Source organism: Hyaena hyaena, unplaced genomic scaffold, assembly GCF_003009895.1.
Source record: "Hyaena hyaena isolate Hyena2069 unplaced genomic scaffold, ASM300989v1 scaffold_93, whole genome shotgun sequence".
NCBI lineage: Eukaryota > Metazoa > Chordata > Mammalia > Carnivora > Hyaenidae > Hyaena > Hyaena hyaena.
The window spans coordinates 1,625,802-1,638,798 of record NW_024080724.1 but is presented as its reverse complement, the minus strand read 5'-3'; the positions used below and the strand labels follow the sequence as shown (position 1 = coordinate 1,638,798).

The 12,997-nt window shown below is 43.0% G+C and overlaps 1 protein-coding gene across 1 annotated transcript in view; it reads left to right on the top strand.

Annotated features, from left to right (window-relative positions):
- The first annotated feature begins 1,188 nt into the window (after window positions 1-1,188).
- Window positions 1,189-12,997, top strand: part of TDRD7 (tudor domain containing 7) — a 99,300-nt gene continuing 87,491 nt past the window's right edge. Inside the window, exon 1 of the mRNA XM_039234834.1 lies at window positions 1,189-1,307. The gene's annotated coding sequence lies outside the window, so the exon portion shown is untranslated. The remainder of the gene's footprint in view (window positions 1,308-12,997) is intronic.

Below are 12,997 nucleotides of genomic sequence, written 5' to 3'. Positions count from 1 at the left end.
GGTCTCACAGTTTGTGAGTTCGAGCCCCACATCAGGCTCTCTGCTACCAGCAGGGAACCTGCTTTGGATCCTTTGTCCCCCCTCCTCTCTCTGCACCTCCCCAACTTGTGCTCTCTCTCTCTCTCTCAAAAATGAAATAAAAAAAAAAAAGTGACCCAGAGGAAACTTTGGGGCTGATAATGTGTTTGTTATTTTTATGGCAGTGATGATTTCACAGCTGTATACATATGTGAAAACATCAAGTTGTACATTCTAAATGTGCAGCTTACAGTATGCCAAGTATACCTCAATAAAGCTGTAAAAAATACTACTTGAAAAAACAGCAGACCTCAGTAAATGCTTATAGTACAAGTGCAGAGAGGTGTTCTGTGTTGGTTTAAGGACTCCAAACCAACACGCTCAGTGTATGCTGGGAGAATTAATGTGCATAAGAAATAAGTGAATGAATATTAGATGTTCAAGAATTTTACAATCATTGAAGGAATGAATTCCAAAAATATTTATTTAACTTTTATGTGTCAAGCACAATCCTAGGCCCTGGGAATAGGTTAAGGAGCATTACAAAGATCCCTGTGCTCACAGAGCTTTAATTCAAGGACATGAAAAGATAAGTAAAACAGTGAGCTCAAGAGAGAGAAAGCTGAGAAGAGAGAAAATATCGGGGAGGAGATTGACATTTTTGAAAATAGCACCTTCCTTGAAAAGGTGACCCTAGGGGAAGAAACCTTAAGGAAATGAACGGACCAGGTGGATGTCCAGAAGTGTTAAAAGTAACTGTCCCACTGTTAACCAAAAGAATGAGCAAGAGTTGACTGAAATGTCTGACGAGGGTGTGAAGGCAGCAGGCAGCAAGAGCGTGTGAGTGCTGGTGAGGTCCTGCTAGGTGTTAAGTGCTGGGTCCCGGGCCGTCCCAGCCCGCGGGTACTCGCGTTGTCCACGAGGAGGCGCGCCTGAGCCCGCCCCGCAGTCGTCTTCCGCCGTCGGCTCGTGCGTGGGCACGCGCAGAAACCGCTAGGCGGCGTCGGTTTCCTTTCCCACGCGCGGACGCCGGCGTGGGCCGACGCGGCCGGAGAGCCCGCGCGTGCGCAGAGCCGAGGCCCGGCTGCCCTCGGGGCGGGGCGGAGCGGGGCGGGGCAGAGCGGGGCGGGGCGGGGCGGGGGCTTGAGGTGATTCCCGAGCCGCGGCAGCGGCTCCGGCCGTGCGGGGAAACCGAAAGTGGGCGGCGGCCGCGGCTGTGGTCCTGGCGGAGACGGCGGTGGGAGCTGGGCCCAGAGACGCGGGGACGGGCCGTGGGCCCCCGGGACGAGGTGAGCGCAGGGCTTGCCGCTGCGGGCGCGACAGGTGCCGGGCGACGTCGGACGAGATTTCGGGAGGGCGCGGCGCACCTGGGTCACTGGAGGGACAGTGGCCCAGGCGGGACTCGAACGGGCCCGGGGCCTCTTCCCTGCAGCGGCAGGGGATGCCCCGCGGGAGGGGGAGGGGGGAAGTTGGAGTTCCAGAGCGTTGTGTTTTAAATCTCTGATGGGACCCCTTCCCCGGCCGCTTGGTGACGGGCTGGGCGTCAGCCCGGGAGTCCGACAGACCCTCCTGCCGCCCGGCAACGCAGTGCAGCGGGGGAAATGCAGCAGTAGGGGTGTGGACGAGGGGCGGGAGACGGTGACCAGGAAGTGGTTCCCCAGCCGCCCGTCCGGAACAGGGCATATCAGAGCCGCCGGCTGTTTGAGCTCCGTATTTTACACCGTGAGCTTTAAGCCCCTCAAAGGCTCGGCCTCTCTCTACGGACCAGCCCCTGCAGGCCGCTCAGGTAATGCAGAATACACGTACTATACATTACTCTCAGATCGGGAGCCCCGGGCCGGTACACAGCTCCAAGCTGAAAGGAAACATTAATCCTGCAGAGTCAGGTGCTCAGCTTCAAGTTGATGGGAGGGCGATTGGGACCCGCACAACTTTTCTGCTCCGTTCCGCTTGCGGGGTGTAATACATTTCTAGTTACAACTAAAGGGTACCGGTCCCAAATAGTTTCAAAGAGCAAGAAAAGGAAATGCCTGCATTAGAAAAAGTCCTGGCCCCAATGGATTCTGATGACCGTCCTACAGAACAAAACAAACTACTGATCTGGGTCACCGCCTGCCACCCGCACCCCCCACCCCCCATCCCATCGTGCATGTGGGAAAATTGCAGTAAAGTGTTCTGTCTAGTGATATGCAACAACTTAATGACAGAAGTGAAACTCAGACCCAAATTTCTAACTCATCCTGGGCTGCCTTGATGTGTAGGCATTGCATACTGCAAGCAGGGTGAGCTTTGCAGACCTGGGGTGGAAATCCCGGCTTCTCCTCTTACTAATTGTGGATCATGAATAAACTTCTTTGTTTGAGCCTGGTTTTCTGTATTATCAAATGGAAATGTTTAGCTTACTCCACAAAGCTTTTGTGAGGTAGCTACTGTAAATCCTTTGATTTATTATAATGGTCAAGAAACGTTCTTTTCCTTCCACTCAACTTCCCATATTTTACCTAACTGGATTTCAGTTTCTTGGAGGCATCTTTAAGCTCTCTGTTTAATATTCATTGGCACTTGGTGGGGATTTTTGCATTTCCACTTCATTGACATTTCAGAGCATCAGTTACGTGCAAAGCACTGTGCTCCGTGCAGGGAATTGCTCCTGGGACCAGCTGGGTTAGAATCCACATCTCCTGTGCCTCAGTCGAGGGCCCTTTGGTGGCACACAGATTTCCTCTTTGCTGGTTAAGCACACTAAGATGGTGAGGCAGCAGTTGGCAGTGCCTTCAGATTTCAGTCCCTGTAGGTTGGAGACAGAACATAATCCCTGCTAATGCTCTTTTAAGTGTATTGGTTGAACGTGGCTGAATGAACTACTGTGTTTCATACCAAGACATTTAAACTCCTTGAAGGACTTCTCTTTAGATTCTCTGTTCAATATAATCTAGTTGGAGACTTAGTATGAATGTAAAGGAAAATACTTTCTAATCCAACTCTCAAGTGCCTATTCTGTGTTTGATCAAGTGCTCATTTCAAGAACTGAGATTTGACAGAGTGCTTTGCATCTGGGCATTTTCAGGATCGGCAGATGAATGCAGGAAGGACAGAAATTCCTTGGTACTTGAGCGAAATCTAATTTCATATTTATGTGAATCGGTGTTTCTTTCTGTATGCAAAATTTATTTTCTCTGCCCTCTACTCCCATCTTTGTGCTTTTGAAAGCTTCATTCTTTTTATTATGTCTTCAGTGGGCCAAATGTGTGTGTGTGTGTGTGTTAATTTTTTCTTCAAACTAAAAGTAATGGATTTTGTCCTTTTTAGCTGAGATGTGTATACATGCCAATTAGAGCTTCTGGTCAGCACGAGATACCTAATGGCTCCCAAGCATACTCAGTATTTAAGCTGTGCAGCTCTGTCAGGAGGAAGCACAGCTGTGATTTCCTGTAGATCTTTGGATCTCTTCTCAGAACTTGAAGGACTTCAGGGAAAGTTGAGAATCACAGATCTCGTCCATCTTTCTTATCATCCACCCATATGAAAAAAAGAGACCTGAAGTGACTCACTCAGAGGATCATAGCTAATTAGTAGCAGAACTGGGCTTAAGATTCCAAATCCTAACTAAGCCACTTTATTATCTCAAGAGTTTTTTCCACGAATACGTAGATTTATGGAAAGCCCTTATTATTCATAATATGTAGTTACTAATGTATGTACACTTTAGAGCTTGGAATTATGATGATGATGATAATAATAATAAACCTTGTTCCCTAAATATACCCTGTGGAGGTATATTGCCACCTGAGGGCATTAATTACTATCTTTCCTTTCAAAAAGAGTTGGTAAAGGAGTAAGTAATTCAGGTGGTGACAAGTAGACTATATTGTAATTGGAAAGAAAAGAGAACATGTTAAACTGTTGCAAGATGAGAAGTCATCCTGGAAGAGTCTTAAACCAAAACCTTCCCTCGCTTAGGCTCAATTTATTGTAAGATGAGGGGTTTGGGATAAACTAGATGATGTCTAAAAATTTTTTAGCATGGGAATTCTGAACTTTTTGGCCCTGGCTTGTTAAAATAGCATCTTCAGGGGCACCTGGGTCGCTCAGTCGGTTGAGCATCTGACTCTTGATTTTGGCTCATGTCATGTTCTCACAGTTCGTGACATTGAGCCCTGCGTTGGACTCTGCACTGACAGCATGGAGCCTGCTTGGGATTCTTGCTCTCTCTCAAAACAAAACAAACAAACAAACAAACAAACACACCAAACATACAAACAAATAAACCTAAATGTAAAAAGTAATGTCTTCAAGTAAAAGGGCAGGCAGTTACCAGAAGTATATGCCCTCAGGAGGTACTAAAAATTGAGTAGCTACCTAAGAAGGTAAAAGAGATTACTTGGTGATTTCAGTCTACCCTAATAATTCTTCAGATATGTTTTGGGATTTAGTACCACTCTGCAACTCAAATTTATGACATGAAAAATGCATTGAGGAAGATGAGTCAAACCGTATAGTTGGAAATAGTTAAGAAAAGAGAATCGTAAGAATGAGAAAGCACAGGTGAGAGCCAGAGCAGCTGGGCTAAAGGTCTTTGGGCACAGGGAGTGAGGAAAGTCAGGCGATGGGAAAGAGATAACATGCAAATGACTGAGTCACAGAGGGTCAGTGGTAACGTCTGTATCAAGAGGACACTGAAACCACATTCTTCTGAATAAGACTTTCTCAGGATGATTAGCAGGTATATTAAAGAGAAAAGCTGTGAGTTTCCAAAATACAGTTTAGAGTGTGAGAATTATTTTAGGCTATTTAAATTACTTAAATATCTCTTTCTTTTAAAAGGAAGATGATTTTTTAAAGGTGTTTATTTATTTATTTTGAGAGAGAGTGACAGCGAGAGAGACTAGGGGAGGGGCAGAGAGAGAGAGAGAGATAGAGAATCCCTGGCTCCACGCTATCACCACAGAGCCCTGTGTGGGGCTCAATCCCATAACCTGTGAGATCACGACCAGGCACTCTTACATGTCTCTTTCTTAAAGTTGGTCATTACTTTCCCCTTTTCCTTGCCCCACTTCTTGTACATTGTTAGCACTTTGGATTATTATGATTTATTGTGTCATGAAAAGAAAAAGGACAGAATGAAATTATAAAATGAATATTTGCAACAGAGAGTCTTTTGGATTTCTGTGCACACCCTTAAATCAGAACAGGGCAGATACCTGTTTCATGCCAAATGATCAGTTAAGGGCCGATCGTGAAGTCAGTACTCCGGAAATCCAGTCTACTTGCAGAAGCCAACTCTACATTTGGAGTAGCCATGTAAAAGGAAGCCCTTCATGTGGGAACCAGAAGGCCTGGGTGTTTGTGGTTCTGGCCATAAAGATATATGAGACCTGGAATAATCGCCCTGGGCCTCAGTTTCCTCATCATTAAACTGAAGGGTTTAGAAGAGATGGTGTGCAGGTGCTCACCAGCATTCCATGCTTCCCTCAGCTCCTCACCCTGAAGTCGGGCCCACCTTGCTATGCTGCCTCCCTAGGCCAGGCCAGGTGTGGGGACCTTGTGGGAAGGTCTAGCAGGGAATCTCTGCTCTGTGAGCCTTTGCCAAAGCAGTAACTCTTTGCCTGCTAGTGAAGTGAGAAAGCTTGGAGGAAACCCAGTGGCTTTCTTTCCAAGCTTTTCATTTCATAAGTATGTTAACAAGACAGATAAGAAAATCTCCGGAAAATTCCAATATTTCAAATGTGGTACTAAAAATTTCTCCAGTATGCAACACAAATGAATTTTTGGCCATTTAATGCATATATTCATAGGTAGTCTCCCATTCATACCATGCTCCCAGGAAATGCAGGTAACTGTTGAATGCCAAGTACCATGGTAAGCACAGGTAACCACTTTGGATGCTTGTCATTCGGAAGAGAAGCAAAGAAAGGAAGAGGAAAAAGAGGAGAGGAAGGAAGTGAAAGTCAAGTGCACTTTGTTGTGATACATTGTGGCCATTTTCTTCCCCCTGAGGTCTTTGCTAGCTGATTTTGGTCAGTTTTTGAAATTAAAAGTACTCTGATTAAATAATTCCCCAGACATAACTCCACTTTATTCTGGTATTTATGACTCTTATTCAGTTCAAGCAGACCCTATATTGTCTAAGGAAACCCTTAAGAATTTTAACCTGAGAAGCTGTGGTCTAAAACAGAGATAACCAACCTTATTTCTCCCATCCTAGCCTAACTTAGTCACCAGGGCTTGCATAACATTCTCAAAATAAAAGTAATTTGAGTTTCCCTCAACTTGAAATTATATTTCTCACAACACTTTCATAGAGTAGAAAATAAAATGGAAAAGAGTTGAAAGATCGAAATGGCAGCTTTAAAAATGTAGGGAGCCACTTTAGGAAACTTTCAAAGTTAATTTTTCTGGGGGAAGGATGCCTGGAGGTTTGCCATTGAGACACAGTTGAAATTTCTATAAACTTCCTTTTGTGCTTCTAATGGATAACATCCAAGCTAATAAGCTTAATTTTTATAGAGGAAAGTATTTTTGTGTACTTTTTACAAAAAGATTTTGAGTGTAATTGCCATCTTCAGAAAATCTTGAAAATTCCATGATAATTATGCAATTAAATGTTAGAGCATTTTAGAGGTGCCCAGGTGGCTCAGTGGGTTAAGCATCCAACTCTTGCTTTCGGCTCAGGTCATGATCTCACGGTTTTGTGAGTTTGAGGCTCACATTGGGCTCTTTGCTGGCAGCATGGAGCCTGCTTGGGATCCTCTGTCTCCCTTTCTCTCTGCCTTTCCCCCTCTCACGCTGTCTTGCTCTCTCTCAAAAATAAATACATAAAAAAAAATCAGAGCATTGTAAAGCAATACAGATTAGAAAATAATGATTTCTTTTAAGTTTTTTTTTAGAGAGAGAGCAAGAGCACACGGGAGCAGGGGAGAGGAGCAGAGGGAGAGACAAAGAATCTCTAGACAAAGAATCTCTATGCTGAGTGTGGAGCTGGACAGGGGGCTTATCCCAGGGCTCCATCTCATGACCCTGGGATCATGACCGGAGCTGAAATCAAGGGTCAGAAGCTAAATAGACTGAGCCACCCAGGCTCCCATTTAAAACTTTAGTTGTAACTTCCTTTTTGCTCATTGTCTAAAGTAGTATTGCTAACATAGGAGTTGCAGATCCAACTGGAAGAAATTGACAAGCATGAGAATACGACCTACATCTGAACAAGGCGGGCAGTCACACTTTTCCTCCCAGGCTTTGCTGCCTCTCACCAGCTTTGAGATGTTCGGTCTCATTGTCCAAGGGACTACCTTTCCCTCCAAAAAGTTGTTTGCAAATAGAGAATCATAGTGTTCCATGAAAATAGCATATGTAAAGAAAAAAACAGGTGAGGTAGAAGGTGGGAAGTGGAAGGGAAGGATAAAGGATAAAGGATAAAGGATAAAGGATACTTAATTTGGACTGCAGCCATGTGATCAAGCCTTGCTTCCCAGTCCTCCCAAGTATAAGGTCTTTTTTTTCTTTAATGTGTTAAGAAACTTCATGAAACTTTGCATACCAGTAGTTATGCTGATAAAGCGTGTAACTACCAAATGCTGCTGTGAATTCAGTATTGATTTGTGTTTGTGAATCCCAACAGTATATGCACACTGTTTGGGAAACAGGAATACACGTAAGTGTGAGACACTTACCAGTATTCAAGCGGGGCTTCCTGCTCATCAGGATGTGTGGACTTCTTACCGTAACACTGTGTCCCTGACCTCGACTTGCTCATTGAGAACACTGGCTCAGAGTGGAACGGCCCCAAAGTCATCTGCCTGATGGTTCTCAACCACACCTTGGTGATGCAATTGGCTGTCTCAGCCAGTTAATAACAATCATTAAAATTTGCAAGTCACTTTTTAATAAAGTAAATTAAAGATGAGTCCTTTAATAGCCTCACATGCATTATGCTATATTTTAGTAAGTAGGAGAGAAAAGGAGCATTAGGTGGATGGAGCATGTCGCATTCATTTGCTCAGCATTTCTTGAGTTCTTGTGGGGTAGGCACTAGGGATTCAGTAGTGAAGAAAACCTTACACATCCTGGCTTTCATGGAGTTTGTATTCACCCTGGGGAAGGTTGGGTGGTGATAAGTGCTAAGGAATGAAATAAGGTAGGGGAGGGGTGTAGGGAATATTGAGCAGCCAGCATAACAGTTCAGACCTGCAATAGGGTGTCCAGGGAAGGTGGATCTTCCTTGGTGAGAAGGTGACCCCCTTGCTGAGAAGGTGACCTTTGAGCACATACCTGAAGGAACTGAGGCAGTGAGCTGTGTGGCCCCCTGGGCCAGGACTTCTCAGAGGGAATGGCAAGTGCCAAAGCCCTGATGTGAGGCTGTCCCAGGCATGTTTGAGGAAGAGCAAGGAGGACAGGCTGGGTGGAGTGGAGTGAGTGAAACACAAGGAAGGAGGAATTGAGATCAGAGAAGTGAGGTGAGTGCAGATTGTGTAGGCCCCTTGTGGCCCCTATGTGGAGAATAGATTCTAGGAGGTTAAGTGGAAGCAGAGACCAGCTAGGAAGCAATGGCCCCAATCCAGACAAGAGGTGTTGTTGGCATGGACTGGGGGGGGGGCTGTCACCATGGAGTTGGTGAGGAGTGGGCAGTTATGGATGTCAGCCTGTCTGACGTCATGTGGTGGTAACGTCATGTGGTGGTGGTGGTAACTGTTGAGAACCACTAATACTGAACTCCTTCATTTTACAGATAAGGAGATCGGGGCCTGGGTGAAAGGATTTGTCCCAGGAAAATAAATGCTCCCTGTGCAGTGATATTGAACTTGGAGACACCAGCAAAAGGAGGCATGGGCACAGCCTTCCACAATCCCGTGCCTCTCCCCACAAATCAAATCAAAATTAATATATCAATTACTAGTTATCAGCGCCCCCAAATTGTTAATGTCTGGGAGATCCTTGCAGGCAGCTTTTTCAGAGTAGAACTTAGGAAGGTAGAGGGAACATCTGAGAGAAAGTAGTCTGAAGTGGTTCTCCCAGGGGTGCAAAGAGTAGAAGACTATCATGGAGGGCAGCCTGTAGAACCAGTCTCGGATTAGCTTCTAAGAATGGATTAGACTTGTCCTTTCAAACCCGCATACTAGTCATAGGGTGTCCATTAGTGAGTAGAATGTCTTTGTCGGAAAATTTTTTACCCCCATAAATTAGTGTGATTTCTGCCCACCCCCTTAATGTAGCTGGGGAAAAGTAGACCACAGTCGGGAGGTAGTAATGGAACAGAGGCTCCTTCCAGAAAGAAGGGAAAGGAGAAGGCAGTAGAAAGTCCTTCTCAAGGCAAAGTGCAAGTCCTTCCTACTGCAACCCTGGGCAGAAGAATTTATAGTGGTTCTGACTGGGGAGGAGCCAGTGTACTAAACAGTCTAGTCTAAGCAGATCCAGGTGTGTTCCTACTTGTGTGCTGACCACCTGGCATTATATATGCACATTATATGTGTATAATTCATGGTCAAGGCTTACCTGGAAATGCTGGTATACGTAGATGCAAAGTCCAGCTTTACTCCGAAGAGCTATAAATGAAGAGGTGGGAGGGACAGAGTTTTGAGGGAAAGAAGGTGGAAAAGGCGGAGGTAAAAAAGTTGGGGAGGCTTAGCTCTGGGAGGTTAGGAGGTGATCCTTCAGGTTTTCCTCTCGCAAATGAAAACTTGGCCAGCCTCCATTATGTTTTTTCCAACATGAGGAAATAACTGTGTAGTTAAAGGTCAGTGATCTTTGTTGAGTCAGAAACTATTACAAATCAAAGTATTTCTCTTGTAATCAGGAGTTTACTATTTAAGAGCCCGAATTCATACTTTAGATTTCACTTGCGACAACCTACAGATATAGGTCCCAAAACCATCCTCTCCTCCCTGCCCCCCAGCATACTCAAAGTGTGGTTGGACATCAGGGGAAATGGAGGTGCTCAGACTCTATAGCTGTCATATTTTGCTGCTTACTTTTTAGAGTGCTTGTCTGTCCCACTGACTTGGAATCTGTAGCATCCCTGTGTGTGGCTTCCATATATGTTATGGTATTTTGGTTATTTAACTCCCCCGAGCTTTGGTTTTCTGATCTATAGAATGAGATTATTCTCTTCCCAGAGTTAATGTGTATATTGAATTTTTAGAAAATCCAAATCTCAGAATTTATACAAGAGAAAAGAAATACATGTCTACCCAAAGACTTCTACTGTTCAAAGCAGCCTTATTTATATCCCAAATTGGAAGCAACCCACATGTCTACCAACATTTGAATGGATAAATGAATGGTGACACATCCACACAGTGAAATAGTACTCATCATAGTATAAGTAGTATTTGCTGAGAAACGGGGTAACGTGGATGAAACCCAGGAACAGGAGGCATAAGTGATGTATAGTGACAGAAGGCGGATCAGTGGTTGCCATGAGACAAGACAGTGTGTATGAGACGGTGAGAGTTGACTGCAAAATGGCATAACTTGAAAGAGCTTTTTTCCTAGAATCTCTGAGATATACTTTACATATAGTAAAAGTCACCCTTTTTTGTTTACAGTACTCTAAATTTTGACAAACTAATATAGTTTGTCAATCAAGATATAGAATATTTCCATCACCCCCAAAATTGCCTTGTGCAATTTTGACTCTTCGTTGTCAACCTCCTTCCCATACTCCCAGCCCTTGGCAACCACTGATCTAATTTCTATGCCTACAGTTTTGCCTTTTCCAGAATGTTACATAAACAGAATCATACAGTATATAGCCTTTTGTGTCTGGCTTCTTCCACTTGGCATGATGTAAAAAGTCATCCATATAGTTTTAGGTATCAATAGTTTGTTCCTTTTTATTGCTGAGCAGTACTTAACTGCATGGATGTGCCACATTGTTTATGCTTTCACCTGTTGATAGACTTTTGGATTGTTTTCAGTTTGGAAGTAATTATGAATAAAGCTACCATGAACATTTAAATACAGGTTTTTGTGTGGCCATAGTCATGATTGCTCTTGGGTAATTACCTATGTGTAAGTTTTTTGGGTTGTATATTAAGTATTTGCTTTTGACCTCATAAGAAACTGCCAACATGTTTTTCAGAGTACTGTTTTGCAAGCCCACCAGGCACATATAAAAATTCTCATTGCTCTACATTCTCATCAGCTCTTCATATTAATGTTTTTTTAAATTTAAGCTTTTCTTATAGATGTGTCATGATGCCTTATCATGGATTTAATTTTGCATTTCCCTAGTGAATAATGCCTTTGAACATCTTGTGTTTTTTGGCCATCTATATCTGTACTTTAGTATCTGTTCAAATCTTTTGCACATTTTTAATTGGGCTCTTTGTTTTCTTTTTTTTAAATTTATTTTTGAGAGAGAGGGAGAGAGCACCTACATGTGCATGAGTGGTGGAGGGGCAGAGAGAGAACCCCCAACAGGCCCCGTGCTCAGCCCAGAGCCCAGTGCGGAGCTTGATCCCGTGGCTGGGAGATCACAACATGAGCTGATATTAAGAGTCAGATGTTTAACTGACTAAGCCACCCAGGCACCCCTCTTTGTTTTCTTACTGAATTTTGAGTGTTGTTTATATATACTGGTTACCAGTCCTTTACCAGGTGTGTTATGAAAATATATTCTTTCAGTCTGTGGCTTTTCATTTTCTCAACAGCCTTTAAAAGAGAAGAAATTCAAAATTTGATCCAATCTGTCAATTTTTTTTTCTATGGTTTTAAAAAAATCTTTGCCTAACTCAAGATCACAAAGATTTACTCATTTGTCTTTTTCTAGACATTTTACAGAATTAGCTTTTTCAAACAGCTTTTTCTAAATGATCTGTTTGAGTTAATTTTTGAATATGGTATGAGGTTCATGTTTTGCATATGGATGGGTAGTGTTCCAACACTGTTAAACTTTGTTCATTGAATTCTTTTGTTAACTTTGTCGAAAATCAGTTGTCTATAGATGTGGATGTTTTTTTGGATTATGTATTCTGTTGCATTAATGTGACTGTTTTTTTGACAATACCCACATTACTTTGTTTAGTATACCTTTATGTAAATCTTGAAATCAGACTTTTTGCATTGGCTATGATCTCCAGTGTGATAATGAATAGGAATGAAGAGAGTGAACATTCTTGCCCTGTTCCCAATCTTAGGGAGAAAGCATTCGTTCTTTCCATGTTACATATGATGTTAGCTTTGGGTTTTGCGCAGTTATTCTTTTTAAAATTTAATTTATTTTTTAAAATTTACTTCCAAATTAGTTAGCATATAGTGCAGCAATGATTTCAGGAGTAGATTCCTTAATGCGCCTTACCCATTTAGCCAATACCCCCTCCCACAACCCCTCCAGTAACCCTCTGTTTGTTCTCTATATTTAAGAGTCTCTTATGTTTTTGTCCCCCTCCCTGTTTTTATATTATTTTTGCTTCCTTTCCCTTATGTTCATCTGCTTTGTATCTTAAAGTCCTCATATGAGTGAATTCATATGATATTTGTCTTTCCCTGATTAATTTTGCTTAGCATAATACCTTCTAGTTCCATCCACATAGTTGCAAATGGCAAGATTTCATTCTTTTTGAATGCCAAGTATTACTCCAGTGTATATATATACCACTTCTTTTTTTTTTTTTTTGAGTTTTTTTTTTTTTTTTTTACAAATAGTTTGTCAAGTTGGTTTCCATATAACACCCAGTGCTCTGCTAGGAATTTACCCAAGGGATACAGAAATGCTGAGGCATAGGAGCACATGTACCCCAATGTTCATAGCAGCACTCTCCACAATAGCTAAAACATGGAAGGAGCCTAAGTGTCCATCAACAGATGAATGGATCAAGAAGATGTGGTTTATCTATACCATGGAATACTACATGGCAATGAGAAACAATGAAATCTGGCCATGTGTAGCAACATGGATGGACCTTGAGGGGGTTATGCTGAGCGAAATAAGTCAGGCAGAGAAGGACAAATATCATATGTTTGCACGTATAGGAGGATTAGG